At 41.7% G+C, this 23,074-nt stretch overlaps 1 protein-coding gene across 1 annotated transcript in view; it reads right to left on the bottom strand.

Moving 5' to 3' along the window:
- The window catches only part of CCR6 (C-C motif chemokine receptor 6), a 171,091-nt gene that overhangs the window by 3,667 nt on the left and 144,350 nt on the right, over positions 1 to 23,074 (bottom strand). The gene's annotated exons all lie outside the window — the stretch shown is intronic.

Below are 23,074 nucleotides of genomic sequence, written 5' to 3' on the forward strand. Positions count from 1 at the left end.
TGACTTATTGCAACAGCTTAGATCTTCATATATATCAGGTCATGCTGTCCAAAAAGAAAAGATTGCTGCTGTACCAGGCACAAACTATTACATTGGACGGCCTGCTTCTGGGGGTAGCCAAGTCATTCCCAATTCCCCTGGTGCATTAGGCAGTGAATAATAGTGAGAGGGTGTCAGCATTTGAGGCAACGAAACAAAGTCGGCTGACACTGAGCCTCACCGCGAATAATGTAAAGGTGTCTGTCTGATACCTCCATTATTAATGCTATAATAAAGTGTTACAAAAACAAAAATACTTTACAAAACCATTACAATACATCACCTTCCTTTGATCATTTTATCAACTAACTAGATCCCATTTTGGTCCAACCTGGTCTATCAAATTCAATGTAGTCCATAAAGTGATAAGAAAACTGAAAAAAGCTCTTGATATTTGGTTTCACATGCTTTATCTTATTGTACTCAGCACTGTCCTCCTTTTTGGTGCAGACTTTAACCTTTCTTATTTAATAATAATAATAATAATAATAATCTTTATATAGCGCCAACATATTCCGCAGCGCTTTACAGTTTAACAGTTTCAAAACACAAGCCATAAGTAATAACGATAACAATACAATAAATAAAGCAAAATATGATGAAATAAGACGACCCTGCTCGTGAGAGCTTACAATCTACAATGAGGTGAGGGAGATACAAAGTACAGGTGTGTATTTACAATTGTATATTTACAATGAAGGTCCAGCCATCTTGAGGGAGTGAGGGATGGATGGAGATAGTGAATGGGCTACACATGCACACTTACACATAGAATGACTTTGATTAGTGAACGTGATAGGCCGCTCTGAACAAATGTGTTTTGAGGGAGCTCCTAAAACTATGCAAATTGTGGTTAGTCCTAATCTCTTGGGGTAGAGCATTCCAGAGGATAGGAGCAGCACGGGAGAAGTCTTGGAGTCAGGAATGCGAGGTACGGATTAGTGCAGAGGTTAGTCGAAAGTCGTTTGCAGCGCGCAGCGATCGGCTAGGCCGATAGACAGAAATGAGGGAGGAGATGTAGGGGGGTGCTGCACTGTGGAAAGCTTTTTGGGTGTGAACAAGTACTTTGAATTGGATCCTATAATGAATGGGCAGCCAGTGTAATGACTGACGAAGAGACGACATGTCCGAGTACCGATTAGCCAGATGGACAACCCTGGCTGCTGCATTAAGTATGGACTGGAGAGGGGATAGTCGAGTGACTTATTTCTATAGTAAGTGGAGTTTGGGCCCTAAGGCCTCTTTCACACTTCAGCTTTTTGCATCAGTTCAAATCCGCCAAAAAGTCAGACAAGCGGATCCGTTCTCAACTGATGTGAATGGATGGCACAGGATCCGTTTTCAGACGGATCCTGAAAATGAGGAAATTGAAAGGAAATGCTGGCCGGGAAGGAGAGAGAGAGAGAATTTTTTTGTCCGGCACCCAGAAAGAATTTCGGGTTAAATCAGTCTCTGGAGGATCCGCCAGAAAAAAAAACGTTACAAGCTCCGTTTTAAAATCTTTGAGGATGGTGACGGACAGCAACTTTTGGCGGATCCTCAAAAAAAACGGCTGCAACGGACGGCAATCCGTCACAATCCGCCATTAATGTAAGTCAATGGGGGAAAAAACGGATCCTCAAAAGAAAATTCAGGATCCGTTTTTTTCAAAACCTGGCGGATTGTGACTGATTGTAAAAAACTGAAGTGTGAAAGAGGCCTTAGAAGGATGTTTTCTGGTGGGCCCTGTGTTTTCTACTCTAACACTAGTCACCACTCTGTGTATAGAGAGCGACGGCTTTAATTGTGCCCCTGACAAAAAAGACACGTCACTCCGAGAATTCAGATTTGGGGTGCGCAGAAAAGGATACCAGTCCCAATTCAATACAGAAAAAGAAATCCGGCACTCCCAAATGCAGAAAAAATAGTTTAGTTTTATTCACAGCTTAATAATCCACACGGTATTTGTTACGTTTCGGTCACTATCATGGACCTTCTTTAGACAATGGCTAAACCTGTTAATATTCCAAAAAAATGACATTGTGGGTTCAGAATAGCATGTAGCAGCGTAGGCAAGCTGCTCATGTGGAGCTGTGAGGAGAGCAGGAAACAGTGGAAACCCCTCACAAATGACCCCATGTTGAAAACTAGACCCCCTAAGGAACTTATCTTGTTGAAAACTAGACCCCCTAAGGAACTTATCTAGATGTGTGGTGAGCACTTTGAACCCCCAGTGGCTTCACAGAAGTTTATAATGCCCAGGCATGAAAATAAAATAATGATCAAGATCAGACGCCATGTTGTATTTGGAGAGCACCTGATGTGCCCAAACAGTGGAAACCCCCCAATTATAACTCCAACCCTAACCCCAACACACCCCTAACTCTAATCTCAGCCCTAACCCTAACCCTAGCCCTGGCCCTAACCCTAATGGGAAAATGGAAATAAATACATTTTTTCTATTTTATTATTTTTCCCTAACGAAGGGGGTGATAACGGGGGGTTTGATTTACTATTTATGGCGGTTTTTATATTTGGCAGCTGTCGCACGCTAAAAGACGCTTTTTATTGTAAAAATAGTTTTTGCATCACCACATATTGAGAGTTATAATTTTTCCGTATTTTGACCCACCGAGTCATGTGAGGTCTTATTTTTTGCCGGACGAGTTGACGTTTTTATTGGTACCAATTTCGGGCATGTGACATTTTTTGATCGCTTTTTATTCCGATTTTTGGGACGCAGAATGAACAAAAACCAGCGTTTCACAAATTTCTTTTGGGGGGGTGCGTTTACACCATTCCGCATGCGGTAAAATTGATACAGCGGTTTTATTCTTCAGGTCAGTACGGTTACAGCGATACCTCATTTAGGTCTTTTTTTATGTTTTGTCGGTTTTATGCAATGAAAACTATTTTATATAAAAAATAATTATTTTTGCATCGCTTTATTCTGCAAGCTATAACTTTTTTATTTTTTTGCGGATGATGCTGTATGGTGGCTAGTTTTTTGCGGGACAAGCTGACGTTTTCAGCGGTACCATGGATATTTATATGCGTCTTTTTGATCGCGCGTTATTGCACTTTTTGTTCGGTGGTATGATAATAAATCATTATTTTTGCTTCGTTTTTTATTTTTATTTTTTAAGGGTTTCATTAAAGGGGTTAACTAATGGGACAGTTTTATAGGGCGGGTCGTTACAGATGCGGCGATACCAAATATGTCTACTTTTATTGTTTTTTTATTTTCAAAAAATGAATTTATTGGGGAATATTTTTTTTTTTTTAACTAATTTATTTAGCGATTTTTAAAAAATTATTTTTACACTTTTTTTTTTTTTCTTAACTTTATTACATTGTCCCAGGTGGGACCTCACTGTCCTGTGACAGATCGCTGATCTGTCACATCACAGATCACTGTGACAGATCAGCGATCTATCACAGGCACTGCTGCAGACTTCGTCATGCCTGCGCTTTGCAGGCACTGAGGAAGTCAGCTCCCTACAGGCTCCCGAAGATCCCCGTCACCATCTTGGATCCGGGGGCCTGTAGGGAAAGAGCCCACCGCAGCAGCGCTGCACATTGCGCTGCCGTGGGGGGCTCAGGGAAGCACGGAGGGAGCCCCCTCCCTGCCGATGCTTCCCTTTAACCCCTGGTACACTGCGATCGTGTTTGATCGCGGTGTACAAGGGATTAACGTGTCGGAGGCGGTCCGTGACCGCCCCTGATACATTGTGCCGGGTGTCAGCTGTGATAATCACCTGACACCCGGCCGCGATCAGCTGCGCTCACCACGTGAGCGCCGCTGATCGCTATGACGTACTATCCCATCTCTGGGAATTAAGTCCCAGGGCACATGGACGGGATAGTACGTCTGAAGGCAGACAGGGGTTAATACTTTAATTTCTCATAAAATACCCAGCTCCTATATTATTCGAGTTTAAAGTTAATAAAAATAATGAAACGATCCACGAAAGTGCAAGCGTAAATGTTTTTTGTTCGTTTATACTTTAAACGGGGAAACACTATTTCGCTTACAAAAAAACTCTAGATTTTCAAAGCCAGCTTACCCGTACACCCCGGTGTGTGAGATCCAATATCAATCCAGGAGAAAGTCTGCACGGCGACCAGAGCAGGAGCCAGCCACGAAAGATTCAAATGAAAAAATGTAACTCTAAACTCCAGCGGACAAAATCCAGGATGCAAAATTTTAAAAAGTTTTGTCTTGCATTAGCAAAGATTTTTATTATTAAAGTCCATCATAAAATAAATCCACACTTCTGGACAGTAGATAAATAGATTAGGGGAAGGGGGGGTTAGCCTCTCAGACTACGCGTTTCGGCGAATTAACACCTTCTACATGGTCTGATGTAGAAGGCGTTAATTCGCCGAAACGCGTAGTCTGAGAGGCTAACCCCCCCTTCCCCTAATCTATTTATCTACTGTCCAGAAGTGTGGATTTATTTTATGATGGACTTTAATAATAAAAATCTTTGCTAATGCAAGAAAAACCTTTTTAAAATTTTGCATCCTGGATTTTGTCCGCTGGAGTTTAAAGTTACATTTTTTCATTTGACTATTTCGCTTAGTAACAGGAGCTCTATGGCAGACAGTAGACTGTTAGCTGATCGTGTGGTGTCGCGCCAGGCGGTGACTCAGCCAATAGTTCAGGTAGCGGCCGCGACGCGACATCCACTGACACTGAGGTCTTGTTTAACCCAACTGCTGAGCTGCTCATTGGCCATTGCTCATCGGTCAGTGGCCAGTGTCGGATCGTCAGTGCAGTCTGTGTCGCATATAGTAGTTGTAGTGCATGTGTAGACGACTGGGCGTATAAGACGACCCCCAACTTTTCCAGTTAAAATATAGAGTTTAGAATATACTCGCGGTATAAGACTACCCCTCTTCTACGGTATGATTCCCATTATGAATCCCACACAGCCCTTCATACAGTATAATGGCCCCTACATCTCTTCACACTGTATTATGGCCCCCACACAGCCTTAAAGGGACACTGTCACCAGGATTTTGCCATCCCATCTGATAGCAGCATAATGTAGAGATAGAGACCCGGATTCCAGCGATGTGTCACTTACTGAGCTGCTTGCTGTAATTTTAATATAATTACTGTTTTCCCTGCTTCATATTAAGCAGTAAATGAATGTGCTGGACTAGTTGATTAGTCCTACAATGTTAATCTCAAACTGATTGAACAGTGATTTTATGAAAACTACACTGAGCAGCCCAGTAAGTGACACGGTGACAGTGTCCCTTTAAATTGTCCTCCATAAAGTATAAAGGCTTCCTCATAGTCCTTCAAGAATTATCATGGCCCCCACAGAGCCCTCCCAGTATTATAATGGCTTCTACATAGTATAATTGGCTCCGTATATTATAGTGCATCATCCATAGTCACGCATTATAATGCACCATCATGGTGCTTCATATAGTATACTGCACCCCCATAGTCCTCCATATACTATAAACATGGAGAGGGGTGATGTGCCAGCATCGTGTGGAGGGGGGTGAAACATGGGGATTGGGATGTGCCAGCACTGTGAGGGGGTAGGTGACATGGAGAGGGGTTTGTGCCTGTGTCAAGATGGTGGGGGTTGGGGGAGTACAGGGAGCAAACTTTCCTGTCAATGTCACCCGGAGGACAGGAGACTCGAGAAGTACTATGGCTCAAGAAAGACTCAGCAGCTTAGCTTTACTTTCATCTGAGAATGATTGAGCTCAACAGATCAACGTTGACAAAGTAATTGATGAATTTGCTTCTCTGAAAGTTAAGAAACAAATGTTTAAGTAGCTGTTTAAAACTGAACAAATTGGTAATGTTTAAGTAATGTTATGTTTAAGTGAACAAAGTGTAAATATATACTGTTTAAAACTTCTTAATATTTAATAAACATATACAGTTATTTGAAAATTGTGCAATATTTGAAATTATTATTCACCTTATTAATTTTCCAAACATATTCACTGAATATTTAACTTCTAAAACTTGCATCATAAACAAAATCTATTAAAGGCTTGCGGAACGTGGTGAAGCCTGTGTGTTGTATACAACATTGCGTAGCAGGCTTCACCACGTTCCGCACAACCTCTAGTAATTGAAATGTTGAGGGGCCCCACTATGAAGTTTTGCCCCGGGGCCCCGAAGTTTATAGTTACGGCACTGACCTGTAGATTAATCCCATATCTGCAAGTTAATATCATTATTTCATGAGACAGGTTCACTTTAAATTGGCATGCTTTATAATAACTATTTTCCTCAGTGATGTCTGGACTTTGTACCGGGCCTCAGAACGGATCGCGGTTACTATTGAGGGTGCCTCTCGCAGAGCCACAATCTGTTGCAAAATCAGCTCATTCATTTTCTGCTGCTGATACAGTAGCTCTCTCCTGCTGCTGCCACTGAAACTGTAGCTGCTGCTCCTTTTGCCGCTGCTGAATGAGGACCAACTGCTTCAAAAGTTACTCCATTTTTCCAGCAGGCTTGAGCTGTAGCATTGCAGGCTTGGTCCCTGGCATGCAGCATGCTTTGGGGTATGTGTTGTGAATTCGCTTTCTGGCCTACCTCTGGTTACTAGTGAAGGTAGTGAAGCTGGCTATATTGACAGAGGGGTCGTGAGTTCTCTTTCTGGGCTCCCTCTGGTGGTTACTGGAGGTAATGGAGCTGATATGGCTAACAGAGGCTTGCCACCTGATAATGAGGAGGACGATTGGAGATCTGGAGTTTTTGCCTGGATTTAAGACAGCCGACTCCCTCTATCCCTGCTGGTGATTTTTTCCTGCCTCCTGAGGTCTTAGTTTCCAGCTCAGTCTCTGCATGCTCAGCTAAGTGTTCTTTTGCTATTGTTCACATTTGATCTGGCTTTGTCTATTTCAGTTTTGTGTGGTCAGCCAGCTCCGGCTGGGGCTGTGCTGAATCTCCATCCATATGTTACTGCTTGTGCCAGTTTGTTTTTGTCCCTTATTAGATTGGCCTCTTTTTGCTTTCAAAATATACCAGAGTGCTGATATAGTGGGCGAAGTCGTGCGACTTCAGTATTTTTCTATCAGACGTGTTGGACATTTTTTGTAGGGTTTTGTGCGTGATTGCAGACAGTGTCTTTCCTTTTCTGTCCTGTCTAGTCAGTGTGGGCCCCATTGTTTGCTCAGTCTATTTTCCTACCTACGTTTGTGTTTTCATCTTGTCTCACCGACAATATATGTTTGGGGGCTAACTATTCCTTTGGGGTCTACTCTGGGGCAGTTTAGATTTCCCCTTTCTTGCTTTAGGCTTATTTAGCTCTCCGGCTGTGTCGAAGCGTCTAGGATCATCGAAGGTACGCTCCACAGATACTGCTAGTTGTGTGGATAGGATCAGGGGTCTGCAATCTGCTTATTTACCAACCTCTCTGGTTTTCTGTGGCTTAGCTTGGTCTTGCTCTCCTCCTCGGTGACCCAATCATAACAGGTATGCCTCAGTTCACACTACCTGCATTCTCCAACCATATGAAAAAAATCCACTGATACATATCAAATATCTTAAATGGCTATATGTCAAATTAATGGACCAGCAACAGTCACTATGGACAATCCAAAAACCATAAATCCTACACAAAAACCACAGAGTAAAAGTCCAAACCAAGTTATATAAAAAATCAATATATTTTTATTATTCCCAATTGACTAACATACATCAAAATACGCAGACCAAGACAACAGCCCTCCCTCGAAGAAGCCCACACGAAACGCGTGTCGGGGCTGCCATTGGACGTATGCTGGCAGACACTATATGGGTGAGTTTAGCATTCCTATAATGGGTATTAACTCAGAATTTGCAATGATTATGTAGCTTTGAGTCATGAGTATATTCATATCTCATGACTGCCACATGTAAGGGAGACCCCTTTTACAATTAATGCAATTTCTTTGCACTATGCACTTTTTTTGAAAATAAGCTACTCTAACACCTTAAAGGTGCAACATTGATATGGTCTGCTAAATAGCCCTTTTTGCTACCATAGTATATGAGTCCTTTGACATAAGAGTTTTCTATATACCCTGTCTTGGTCTGCGTATTTTGATGTATGCTAGTCAATTGGTAATAATAAAAATATATTGATTTTTTTAGATAACTTGGTTTGGACTTTTACTTCATGGTTTTTGTGTAGGATTTATTCTCCATCCCCACGTAGTGCAGTGGTGTCCACACTGTACAGTGATGAGGCAGTGACCCAGCAAAGTTCAAAACAAAGTGTGTTTTAGGGTAAGTGCACACGTAGTTTTTAGGTTGTGCGGATTTTGTTGGAAAATCCGCAGGACAAAAGTCCTGCGGTTTATCTGCGGATTAGCCTGCGGTTTTGCCCTGCGGTTTCACACCTCATAATGATAAGGTGTGAAACCGCAGCGGAAACCGCACAAAGAATTGACATGCTGCAGATTGTAACCCGCAGCAAAACCGCGTGGAAAAATCCGCAGCATGTGCACTGCATTTTTTTTCCATAGGAAATAAAGGTACTGTACAACGCAGCAGAATCTGCTGCGGTCCCGCAGAGCCAAAACCGCTGCGGATCCGCAGCAGAATCCGCAGAGTGTGCACATACCCTAAATGTCCAACTCACAGAAATACACAGCATACGATATCCTCCGGACAGCAGCCGAGAAACAAGACAGACCACATCCGAGACTGTTGCCATGGGTGACTGCCCCACTGTGTACGCTGAGGGGTGCCAGGCCTTTTGGCTCCGCTTGCCTGTGTTGCCTCACACAGGTGGAGCTCTGCAGAGCCTTCTGCTCTGCACACTTGCAAGACCAAACTGATACACCCAACCCTCTGCTTCAGAGGCTTTTACAAGGAACCTGTGGCCGTAGGCCACATGGAAAACTCGTCCGGGAAGGAAACAGACTGCCCTACTACCATCCTGTAGTATGTTTCAAAAATAAAAATCCTTGCCCAAGACTCTCTTTTATTTTGCATTGCAATCACAGCTATGCATGTAACTGCAATGCACTCCCATGGCCTCAATACACCTCTGTGCGCATCCTGGGGGGACACCGGTCACTGGCTCACTATATACATATATTTATATCTTGTAAACTGATATGTAGCCGAGTATCATTGCTTGCCTTAGATATATTTACCATAAATACTTACTAATCTAGAATTATGTTGTCAACCATTCAATATATTAAAGTGATCAATATTTAGTATGGTATTGAAATATAGAATATCGGTCACTCAATGTGACATTAGAATATATTGGAACATTGATCATCTGATATATTAGATACTAGTCGTTCATTATGACATTAGAATGTGGATTTTTCAATATTATATTAGAATATTAGTCATAACATTAACCCTTTTACCCCCAAGGGTGGTGCACGTTCATGATCGGGCCAATTTTTACAATTCTGACCACTGTCCCTTTATGAGGTAATAACTCTGAAACGCTTCCATGGATCCCACTGATTCTGACGATGTTTTCTCGTGACATATTTTACTTCATGTTAGTGGTAAAATTTCATTCAAATAACTTGCGTTTATCTGTGAAAAAATCAGAAATTTGGCAAAAATTTTGAAAATTTTGCAATTTTCCAACTTTGAATTTGTATGCACTTAAATTACAGAGATACAACACACAAAAAACTTAATAAGTAATATTTCACATATGTTTACTTTACATCAGCACAATTTTGGAACCCAAATTTTACTTTGTTAGGAAGTTATAAGGGTTAAAATTTTACCAGCGATTTCTCATTTTTACAACACCATTTTATTTTTACGGACCACATCACATTTGAAGTCACTTTGAGGGGTCTATATGATAGAAAATACCCAAAAGTGACACCATTCTAAAAACTGCACCCCTTAAGGTGCTCAAAACCACATTCAAAAAGTTTATTAACCCTTCAGGTGCTTCACAGGAATTTTGTGAATGTTTAAAAAAAATGAACATTTAACTTTTTTTCACAAAAAAAATTTCAGGTCCAATTTTTTTTTATTTTACCAAGGGTAACAGGAGAAATTGGACTGCAAAAGTTATTGTGCAATTTCTCCTGAGTACGCTGATACCTGATATGTGGGGGGAGCCACTGTTTCGGCCCATGGCAGCGCTCAGAAGGGAAGGAGCGCCGTTTGACTTTTTCAATGCAAAATTGGCTGGAATTCAGATCGGACGCCATGTCACGTTTGAAGAGACCCTGATTTGCCTAAACAGTGGAAACCCCCCACAAATGACCCCATTTTGGAAACTAGACCCCCCCAAGGAACTTATCTAGATATGTGGTGCGAACTTTGAACCCACAAGGGCTTCACAGAGGTTTATAACGTACAGCCGTACAATTAAAAAATCATATTTTTTCCACAAAAATGATATTTTCACCCCCGATTTTTATTTTTCCAAGGGTAACAGGACCCTAAAAGTTATTGTGCAATTTGTCCTGAGTACACTAATACCCCATATGTGGGTGTAAATGACTATTTGGGCGCATGGCAGAGCTCGGAAGGGAAGCAGCGCCATTTGACTTTTATGGCTGGAATTGAGATCAGACGCCATGTCGCATTTGGAAAGCCCTTGATGTGCCAAAACAGTGGAAATCCCCCACAAATGACACCAATTTGGAAACTAGACCCCCCAAGGAACTTATCTAGATGTGTGGTGAGAACTTTGAACCTCCCAGGGCTTCACAGAAGTTTATAACGAACAGTCGTAAAATTAAAAAAATCACATTTTTTCCACAAAAATGATCTTTTCACCTCCAAATTTTATTTTCCCAAGGGTAACAGGACCCTAAAAGTTATTGTGCAATTTTTCCTGAGTACGCTGATACCCCACATGTGGGGGTAAACCACTATTTGGGCGCATGGCAGAGCTCGGAAGGAAAGCAGCGCCATTTGACTTTTTTGGCTGGAATTGGGATTGGACGCCATGCCGCGTTTGGAAAGCCCCTGATGTGCCTAAACAGTGGAAACCCCCACAATGACACCATTTTGGAAACTAGACCCCCGAAGGAACTTATCTAGATGTGTGGTGAGAACTTTGAACCCCCAAGGGCTTCACAGAAGTTTATAACGCCGGGGTGTGAAAATAAAAAAATCACATTTTTTCCACAAACATGATCTTTTAGTCCCCAATTTTTTTATTTTCCCAAGGGTAACAGGAAAAATTGGACCCCAATAGTTGTTGTCCAATTTGTCCTTAGTACGCTGATACCCCATATCTGGGAGAAAACTACTGTATGGGCACACGTCGGGGCTCAGAAGGGAAGTAGTAACGTTTTGGAATGCAGACTTTGATGGAATGGTCTGAGGGTGTCATGTTGCCTTTGGAGAGCCCCTGATGTACTTAAACAGTTTAAACCCTCCAAAAGTCACCCCATTTTGGAAACTAGACCCCCTAAGGAACTTATCTAGATGTGTGGTGAGCACTTTGAACCCCCCTGTGCTCCACAGAAGTTTATAACGCCTGGGCGTGAAAATAAAAAAATCATATTTTTTCCACAAACATGATCTTTTAGTCCCCAATTTTTTTATTTTCCCAAGGGTAACAGGAGAAATTGGACCCCAAAAGTTGTTGTCCAATTTGTCCTGAGTATGGTGATACCCCATATGTGGGGGTAAAACACTGTTTGGGCGCATGGCAGAACTTGGAAGGGAAGGAGCACCATTTGACTTTTTCAACGCAGAATTGGCTGGAATTGAGATCAGACGCCATGTTGCATTTGGAGAGCACTTGATGTGCCCAAACAGTGGAAACCCCCCAATTATAACTCCAACCCTAACCCCAACACACCCCTAACCCTAGCCCTAACCCTAACCAATAGTTGTTGTCCAATTTGTCCTTAGTACGCTGATACCCCATATCTGGGAGAAAACTACTGTATGGGCACACGTCGGGGCTCAGAAGGGAAGTAGTGAAGTTTTGGAATGCAAACTTTGATGGAATGGTCTGCGGGTGTCATGTTGCCTTTGGAGAGCCCCTGATGTACCTAAACAGTGGAAACCACCCACAAGTGACCCCATTTTGGAATCTAGACCTCCTAAGGAACTTATCTAGATGTGTGGTGAGCATTTTGAACCCCCTTGTGCTCCACAGAAGTTTATAACGCCTGGGCGTGAAAATAAAAAAATCATATTTTTTCCACAAACATGATCTTTCAGTCCCCATTTTTTTTATTTTCCCAAGGGTAACAGGAGAAATTGGACCCCAAAAGTTGTTGTCCAATTTGTCCTGAGTTCGCTGATATCCAATATGTGGGAGAAAACTACTGTATGGGCACACGTCAAGGCTCTGAAGGGAAGTAGTGACGTTTTGGAATGCAGACTTTGATGGAATGGTGTGCGGGTGTCATGTCGCGTTTGGAGAGCCTCTGATATGCCTAAACTGTTGAAACTCCCCACAAGTGACCCCATTTTGGAAACTAGACCCCCCACGGAACTTATCTAGATATGTGGTGAGCACTTTGAACCCCCAAGTGCTTCACAGAGGTTTATAACGCCCGGGCGGGAAAATAAAAAAAATCATATTTTTTTCCACAAAAATGAAGTTTTTGCCCCCAATTTTTTATTTTCCTAAGGGTACCAGGAAAAATTGGACCCCAAAAGTTGTTTTGCAATTTTTCCTGAGTAGGCTGATACCCCATATGTGGGGGTAAAACACTGTTTGGGTGCATAGCAGAGAAGGGAAGGAGCACCGTTTGACTTTTTCAACGCAGAATTGGCTGGAATTGAGATCAGACGTCATGTTGCGTTTGGAGAGCCCCTGATGTGCCCAAACAGTGGAAACCCCCAATTCTAACTCCAACCCTAACCCCAACACACCCCTAACCCTAATCTCAGCCCTAACCCTAATCCTAACCCTAGCCTTAACCCTAGCCCTAACCCTAATGGGAAAATGGAAATACGTCTTTTTAATTTTATTATTTTTGCCTAACTAAGGGGGTGATAACGGGGGGTTTGATTTACTATTTATGGCGGGTTTTTATGTTTGGCAGCTGTCATACGCTAAAAGACTCTTTTTTATTGTAAAAATAGTTTTTGCATCACCACTAGTGTTGAGCATTCCGATACCGCAAGTATCGGGTATCGGCCGATACTTGCTGTATCGGAATTCCGATACCGACTTCCGATATTTTTTCAATATCGGAATTCGGCATCGGAATCGGAAGTTCAGTTGATTGACGGCCTGACGTCATCATGATGCGCGGTGTGTGCGCATCATGATGCGCCGTCATTTCGGGCCTTCCGGGGGTCTCTGCCGGCCTGCCGGGGGGCTGTGTGGACTGCCCGGGGTCTGTACCGGCCTGCCGGGGGGCTGTGCCGGCCTGCCGGTGGTCTGTGCACCCTGTGGGGGTCTGTACCGGCCTGCCGGGGGGCTGTGCCGGCCTGCCGGGGGGCTGTGCTGATGTCCGGGGGTCTGTGCAAGCATCGTCCGATGGGACTACAAGTCCCATCGGGCGATGCCTGCTACCATGACAGTGATTGACACATTAGCCAATGATGGGACAGTAGTAGTCCCATCATCCGGCTAATGTGTTAAATGTTAAAAAAAAAAAAAAAAAAAAAAATACTACATGCATGCTACATACATACTACATGCTACATATATACTACATACATACTACATACATGCTACATACATACTGCATGCTACATACATACTACATACATACTACATACATACTACATACATACTACATACATGCTACATACATACTGCATGCTACATACATACATACTACATACATACTACATACATGCTACATACTGCATGCTACATACATACTACATACATACTACATGCATGCTACATACATACTACATATATACTACATACATACTACATACATGCTACATACATACTGCATGCTACATACATACTACATACATACTACATGCATACTACATATATACTACATACATACTACATACATGCTGCATGCTACATATATACTACATGCTACATACATACTACATGCATGCTACATACATACTACATATATACTACATGCATGCTACATACATACTACATACTACATATATACTACATACATACTACATATATACTACATACATACTGCATGCTACATACATGCTACATACATACTACATACATACTACATACATACTACATGCATGCTACATACATACTACATGCATGCTACATACATACCACATACATACTACATGCTACATACATACCACATATATACTACATACATACAATACATTCATACAATACATACATAGACATACAGTACATATAACATAGAGTAACATACTTACCAATACTTGTCACATTGTTCCCCGAAGCCATTGTCTATTCCGGGATAAATATTAACATAACAAACCACAAAAATACTCACCCACGATCCGAAGCAGTCCACGAGTGTGTCCCACGACGATCTTGGGTAGAGAACTGCAGCATCAGATGATGCTGCCGTTCTCTACGGGCTGTAGGAATCCAATGACGGAAGGTAGGTATCCTTCCGCACTGTATTCCTCCGCCACTTAAAAAAAAAAAGTCCCTAGTCTCACTTTATGCCATTGCTGTGTGGGAATTTCCCACACAGCAATGGCATAAAGTGAGACTAGGGACTTTTTTTTTTTTAAGTGGCGGAGGAATACAGTGCGGAAGGATACCTACCTTCCGTCATTGGATTCCTGCAGCCCGTAGAGAACGGCAGCATCATCTGATGCTGCAGTTCTCTACCCAAGATCGTCGTGGGACACACTCGTGGACTGCTTCGGATCGTGGGTGAGTATTTTTGTGGTTTGTTATGTTAATATTTATCCCGGAATAGACAATGGCTTCGGGGAACAATGTGACAAGTATTGGTAAGTATGTTACTCTGTTATATGTACTGTATGTCTATGTATGTATTGTATGAATGTATTGTATGTATGTAGTATATATGTGGTATGTATGTAGCATGTAGTATGTATGTGGTATGTATGTAGCATGCATGTAGTATGTATGTAGCATGTATGTAGTATGTATGTAGTATGTATGTAGTATGTATGTAGTATATATGTAGTATGTAGTATGAATGTAGTATATATGTAGTATGTATGTAGCATGTAGTATGTAGCATGCATGTAGTATATATGTAGTATGTATGTAGTATGTATGTAGCATGCATGTAGTATATATGTAGTATGTAGCATGTAGTATGTATGTAGCATGCATGTAGTATGTAGCATGTAGTATGTATGTAGCATGCATGTAGTATATATGTAGTATGTATGTAGTATGTATGTAGCATGCATGTAGTATGTATGTAGCATGTAGTATGTAGCATGCATGTAGTATATATGTAGTATGTAGCATGTAGTATGTATGTAGCATGCATGTAGTATATATGTGTTATGTATGTAGCATGTAGCATGCATGTAGTATGTATGTAGTATATATGTGGTATGTATGTAGCATGCAGTATGTATGTAGCATGCATGTAGTATATATGTAGTATGTATGTTGCATGTAGTATTTATGTAGTATGAATGTAGCATGTATGTAGTATGTAGTATGAATGTAGCATGTATGTAGTATGCATGTTGTATGTATGTAGCATGTAATTTTTTTTTTTTACATTTAACACATTAGCCGGATGATGGGACTACTACTGTCCCATCATTGGCTAATGTGTCAATCACTGTCATGGTAGCAGGCATCGCCCGATGGGACTTGTAGTCCCATCGGACGATGCCTGCACAGACCCCCGGAGCCTGCACAGACCACCGGCAGGCCGGCACAGCCCCCCGGCAGGCCGGCACAGCCCCCCGGCAGGCCGGCACAGCCCCCCGGAGCCTGCACAGCCCCCCGGCAGGCCGGCACAGCCCCCCGGCAGGCCGGCACAGCCCCCCGGAGCCTGCACAGACCACCGGCAGGCCGGCACAGACCACCGGAGCCTGCACAGACCCCCTGGCAGGCCGGCACAGCCCCCCGAAAGGCCCGTACAGACCCCAGAGAGGCTGTACAAGGGCAGGAAAGGGTTTTTCTTATTCCGATACCGGAAGTCCCATAGACTTGAATGGGACTTCCGGTATCGGAATCGGCGATACCGATACTTTTTTTAAAGATCGGCCGATACCATCCGATACGATACTTTGAAGTATCGGACGGTATCGCTCAACTCTAATCACCACATTTTGAGAGCTATAATTTTTCCATATTTTGATCCACCAAGTCATGTGAGGTCTTATTTTTTATGGGACGAATTGACGTTTTTATTGGTACCATTTTTGGGCACGTGACATTTTTTGATAGCTTTTCATTCCGATTTTTGGGACGCAGAATGAAAAAAAAACAGCATTTCAAGAATTTCTTTTGCGGGGTGCGATTACACCATTCCGCGTGCGGTAAAATTGATAAGGCAGTTTTATTCTTTGGGTCAGTATGATTACAGCGATACCTCATCTAGGTCTTTTTTATATTTTGGCGCTTTTATGCAATAAAAACAATTTTATATAAAAAATAATTATTTTTGCATCGCTTTATTCTGCGAGCTATAACTTTTCTATTTTTTCACTGATGATGCTGTATCGCAGCTCATTTTTTGCGGGACAAGATGACATTTTCAGCGGTACCATGGTTATTTATATTCGTCTTTTTGATCGCGCGTTATTCCACTTTTTGTTCGGCGGTATGATAATAAAGCATTATTTTTTGCTTTGTTTTTTGTTTTATTTTTTAAGGGGTTCGCTAAAGGGGTTAACTAATGGAACAGTTTTATAGGGCGTTTCGCTACGGACGCGGTGATACTAATTATGTGTACTTTTATTGTTTTGTTGTTTTTTTTAATTTCCAAAAAATGAATTTATTAGGGAATATTTTTTTTTTAATTTATTTAGCGATTTTTTTATAAATTATTTTTACACTTTTTTTTTTTTAACTTTATTACAATGTCCCAGGGGGGAAATAACGGTCATGTGACAGATCGCTGAACTGTCACATCACAGATCGCTGTGACAGATCAGCGATCTGTCACAGGCAGTGCAGGAGGCTTCCTCATGCCGTGGCTTTGCATGTATGAGGAAGTCGGCTCCCTGCAGGCCCCCGAAGGTCCCCGCCGCCCTTTTGGATCTAGTGACCTGCAGGGAAGTAGGTCCCCGGAGCAGTGCTGCACATCGCGCTGCTTCGGGGGGCTCAGGGAAGCACGGAGGGAGCCCCCTCCCTGCCAATGCATCCCTAAACCCCGGTACACTGCGATCGTGTTAGATCGCAGTGTGCCAGGGGTTAACGTGTCGGGGGGCGGTCCGTGACAGCCCTGACACATAGTGCCGGGTGTCAGCTGTGATAATCAGCTGACACCTGGCCGCGATCAGCGGCGCTCACCAAGTGAGCGCCGCTGATTGCTATGACGTACTATCCCGTCCATGGGCATAGGGGCTCGGGTTCCATGGACGGGATAGTACATCAGATGTCAGGAAGGGGTTAAAGTAAAATCATCCAATAAAGGGTAAGTAGATTAGCACATCCAGAATTAGATAAAAATCTTAAAAAAGACAGTGAAAACCGGGTATTGACAGAAAATCTTTTAATAAAAACTTCTTTAGTTTATCATTAAATATACCCATATTTTTTCCCTCTTGAATGAGACATGATTGTGTATTTTTACAACTAATTGAGGGTCTAATGAAACTCATTTATAAATGTCATTATCATTCAGGATTAAATATACCTGTTTTTCATATCACTGGCGGACACAGACAGAACATGCACTGTACAAGAACACTATATGGGCCCTTACCAATCCAATAGTCATTCCTATTACACAATTCCCCCTGCTTTGGAGGTGGACCTGGGCCCCATTACTAATGGTATGTCCGCCTTCGTTACATATCTTGCAATATCCATCACCACAGTGCAACCAGCGTTGTTTGATTTCTTAAGGATTCAATCGTGATTTTTCATTAAATCTGTCAACGCCGCATTGTTTTCAAATTTTGTAAGGCTACATGAGTGCGACTTAGATGCACCAGTATCTGAACATAACAATTTAAAATCCCTTTCAAACGGAGATTGGAATAAATCTAGAGCAGGCACCCGCGATGCCTTACCATAATAAAAAGGTTTAGAGGTTTTTACCGTTACACGTTTCATCAATTAATTCAACTCATGTATTTTCTCTAAATGATTCATCAAGGGTAGTCATGGCATTTGATTCAGGAAACGAAACTTCAGCATATTCATTAACCTGCTCAACAACAGAAAAACTATCATGAGATAGAATAGCAGAAAAGAAATATCTTTTCATCGTAAGAGCTCTTGCGACTTTATTCAAAGCCATTAACTCCTTTCTGACGTGGTCCATAATAATATGTCCACGCGCCCTGGTACTTATGGACGAGGGATGGATTATTACATCGTTTTTTTAATGCAACAGATCACATTAAAGTTCCGACACCATCTTACCTCAGTGTAGTTGGCGTTGTCATCCTGGGGGTGTCACTACCCCCTCGCAACTATTATCACTGTAATTGGCTGTTCAATTCTGAACAGCCAATTGCAGCACTTTTCAGTGTTTCAGGCAATCTGATTGCCTGAAACGCTGATGTCCCAGACTATGATCGGTGCATAGCGAGAAAAAAGTCAAAACGCCCGAATTACGTTTTTTTGTCATTGCAACATTGCATTAAAATGCAATAACGGGCGATCTAAAGATAGTATCGGCACCAAAATGGTATAATTAAATACGTTAGCTCAGCGCATAAAAAATAAGCCCTCAACCAACCCGAGATCACGAAAAATGGAGATGCTATGGGAATTGGAATATGGAGCATTTTTTTAACCCCTTCCTGACATCTGACGTACTATCCCGTCCAGGTGATATGGGCCCATATGACTGTGGGTGGGATAGTACGTAATCGCAATCAGCTGCACTCACGGGGAGAGCGCAGCTGATCACGGCCCGGTGTCAGCTGATTATCACAGCTGACACCCGGCACTATGTGCCAGGAATGGCACATTAACCCCAAGGGGGCATAGGGAAGCATCTCTGATCTGACACAGTGCAGTGCAGTGTTAGATCAGCGATCTGACACTATATAGTAATGTCACCCCTTGGGACAATGTAATAAAGTAAAAAAAAAATTAAAAAAAAATGTGTAAAAATACTTTTTTAAAAATTCCTAAATAAATTTAAAAAAAATCCCTAATTGTTATTTTTTGTAAATAATAATCACACTGCAGAATCTTCTATTCACATACTGGACTCTGCCATGTCAGTGTGCGGGTTTGACCCCCCTGTGCTTTTCCCTTTGCCTGCACATTTCGGCTCACTGGCAGCCTGTAACCTGAGACAACAGCCACTCACCCCCTTGTTCCTCCCCCACAGCACACACACACTACTAGTGTAACCTGAATTACTAGTCCCTGGCTTCCCGCCTCCCAGCAGGGGGTCTCTTTGTCTCCAACATGTGCAGCTACTCTCATAGACAATAATGGGAATCTGATCATTTGGTCATAAAACGCTACGAGTTTAAGATAAAAATATGAAAGTTACATTTCTGCGACGTGCGATGACTAAGTTTCATGGTCCATGTTTTTCACGGTTCCAGCGCCAACAGAAGCAGAGAAATGGATCTCTCCTGAACGATGTGAAATAACTAGTTCGAGTTTGGTTTTGGATGAATGTCAGCGACAAGCTGGAAAAGATGATACTATGTGCGTTTCTATACGAGGTACCCTCTGAGAGTTATGGTTATAAGTTTTTTAGCCAGATTGTAACTGTGGAAGCAAAGGGGAGGACTGTCACAAGCCAGCCCCTTTAGTGATGTCACAATCCCAGACTTATAAGTCTGTATCTGAGCCCCCATCAGTTAGTTGCTGCCTGGGAGCTGTTGCCACAAGACCTCATCCATGAATTATGATGTATGGCTCCACCCCCAGCATGGTTCTGCCTGAAATGATATAAGCAATATGTAAGTTTCTCTTTTTTTAAATCCCTTTTATTTGTAGTTGCATTGTACATACTGTTATTGTTTCATATCGTAAAACCTTATTATCTTTTGAAAACACTGCCTATCTTTTGGGAATAAACCATAAAATTTATTAGTTCAGTCTCTTTGCTCTGTGGCAAATTCATGCGCCTATAACGCTAATTACGCTACTAATTTGGGTCAGCTTCGAACCCTTTTATTAATTTTAAATATTATAAGAGAAATCTGAAGCTGGTGGCAGCGAAGTGTGCTCTGGGCAGGTGGGCCAGCTGGTAGTGACGGAAAGGGTTTTATAAGCTGATTTGTATGGCTGCGACCAGGACTAATTATAATTCCTTCACTGCAGTGGCCTAATAGCCAGTGCACAAGTAGCCCGTCTGGCGACTAATAATACTAGGTGTAGTTCCCTGACTGACCTGAGGGGAAGGGGGTGCCGGAGAGCTGTGAGTTCCAAAATGGAACTAAAAAGTGGGATATACATAAAATCCCAGAAGCTTGTAGCCTATTGTGGCAGCGGTGGGATAACCAAAATAACCCCCCTGCGGTAAACTGTGAGGGCAAGACTAGCTTGCTGTTTTTATCACATGGTGCCAGCGGTGGGATAACTAAGATAAGCCCCCCTGTGCCTGTGATAGCAATGTGCAGCCAAAGGTCACACAACCTGATCGTGACACTGTCCCACTAGTTAACCCCTTTAGTGAACCCCTTAAAAAAGGCAAAAAACAATGCTTTATCATCATACCACCGAACAAAAAGTGCAATAACACGCAATCAAAAAGACAGATATAAATAACCATTGTATCGCTGAAAACGTCATCTTTTCCCGCAAAAAGCAAGCTGCCATACAGCATCATCAGCGAAAAAATAAAAAAGTTATAGCTCGCAGAATAAAGCGATGCAAAAATAATTATTTTTTATATAAAATTGTTTTTATTGTATAAAAGCGCAAAAACATAAAAAAAATATAAATGAGGTAATGCTGTCATCGTACTAACCCGAAGAATAAAACTGCTTTATCAATTTTACCACACGTGGAACGGTGTAAGTGCCCCCCACCAAAGAAATTCATGAATTGCTGGTTTTTGTTCATTCTGCATCCCAAAAATCGGAATAAAAAGCAATAAAAAAATGTCACGTGCCCTAAAATGGTACCAATAAAAATGTCAACTCGCTCTGCAAAAAAATATAGCTCTCAAAATGTGGTGAAGCAAAAACTATTTTTTGCAATAAAAAGCGTCTTTTAACGTGTGACAGCTGCCAAACATAAAAACCCACTATAAATAGTAAATCTAAATAGTTTAATAGTTTAATATAAATAGTTTATAAATAGTTTATCACCCCCTTAGTTAGGGAAAAATAATAAAATAAAAAAAAGTATTTATTTCCATTTTCCCATTAGGGTTAGGATTAGAGTTAGGGTTAGGGTTGGGATTATGGTTAGGGGTGTGTTGGGGTTAGGGTTGGAGTTAGAATTAATAGGTTTCCACTGTTCAGGCACATCAGGGGCTCTCCAAGTGTGACATGGCGCCTGATCTGAATTCCAGCCAATTCTGCGTTGAAAAAGTCAAACGGTGCTCCTTCCCTTCCAAACTCTGCCATGCGCCCAAACAGTGGTTTACCCCCACATATGGGGTATCAGTCTACTCAGGACAAATAATTGCACAACAACTTTTGGGGTCCAATTTCTCCTGTTTCCCTTGGGAAAATAAAAAATTGAGGGCAAAAAAATAATTTTTGTGGAAAAAAATGATTTTTTTATTTTTATAGCTCTATGTTATAAAATTCTGTGAAGCACTTAAGGGTTCAAAGTGCTCACTACACATCTACGTAAGTTCCTTAGGGGTCTAGTTTTTTTTATTTTTATAGCTCTATGTTATAAAATTCTGTGAAGCACTTAAGGGTTCAAAGTGCTCACTACACATCTACATAAGTTCCTTAGGGGTCTAGTTTACAAAATTGGGTCACCTGTGAGGGGGTTTCCAATGTTCAGGCACAATCAGGGGCTCTCCAAACACAACATGGAGTCTGATCTCAATTCCAGCCAATTTTGCATTGAAAAAGTCAAACGGCGCTCCTTCCCTTCAGAGCTCTGCCATGCACCCAATCAGTGGTTTACCCCCACATATGGGGTATCAGCATACTCAAGACAAATTGCACAATAACTTTTGGGGTCCTGTCTCCCTTGGGAAAATAAAAATTGGGGGTGAAAAGATCATTTCTGTGGAAAAAATATGATTCTTTTAATTTTACGGCTGTACGTTATAAACTTCTGTGAAGCCCTTGGGGGTTCAAAGTTCTCACCACACATCTAGATAAGTTCCTTGGGGGGTCCAGTTTCCAAAATGGTGTCATTTGTGGGGGGTTCCACTGTTTAGGCACATCAGGGGCTCTCCAAACGCAGCATGGCGTCCAGTCAATTCTGCGTTGAAAAAGTTAAACGGTGCTCACTCCCTTCCAAGCTCTGCCATGAACTGAAACAATGGTTCCCCCCACAAATCAGGTATCAGCGTACTCAGGACAAATTGCACAATAAATTTTGCGGTCCAATTTCTCCTGTTAACCTTGGTAAAATAAAAAAAATTGGACCTGAAGTAATTTTTTTGTGAAAAAAAGTTAAATGTTCATTTTTTTAAACATTCAAAAAATTCCTGTGAAGCACCTGAAGGGTTAATAAACTTCTTGAATGTGGTTTTGAGCACCTTGAGGGGTGCAGTTTTTATAATGGTATCACTTTTGGGTATTTTCTCTCATATAGACCCCTCAAAGTGACTTCAAATGTGATGTGATCCCTAAAAAAAAATGGTGTTGCAAAAATGAGAAATCGCTGGTCAACTTTTAACCCTTATAACTTCCTAACAAAAAAAAAATTTGGTTCCAAAATTGTGCTGATGTAAAGTAAACATGTGGGAAATGTTACTTATTAAGTTTTTTGTGTGCCATATCTCTGTGATTTAAGGGCATAAAAATTCAAAGTTGGAAAATTCCGAAATTTTCAAAATTTTTGCCAAATTTCTATTTTTTTCACAAATAAACGCAAGTTATTTTTCAATGAAATTTTACCACTAACATGAAGTAAAATATGTCATGAGAAAACAATGTCAGAATCACCGGGATCCATGGAAG

This window comes from Dendrobates tinctorius, unplaced genomic scaffold, assembly GCF_039654945.1.
Source record: "Dendrobates tinctorius isolate UK_male_01 unplaced genomic scaffold, ASM3965494v1 ptg000293l, whole genome shotgun sequence".
NCBI lineage: Eukaryota > Metazoa > Chordata > Amphibia > Anura > Dendrobatidae > Dendrobates > Dendrobates tinctorius.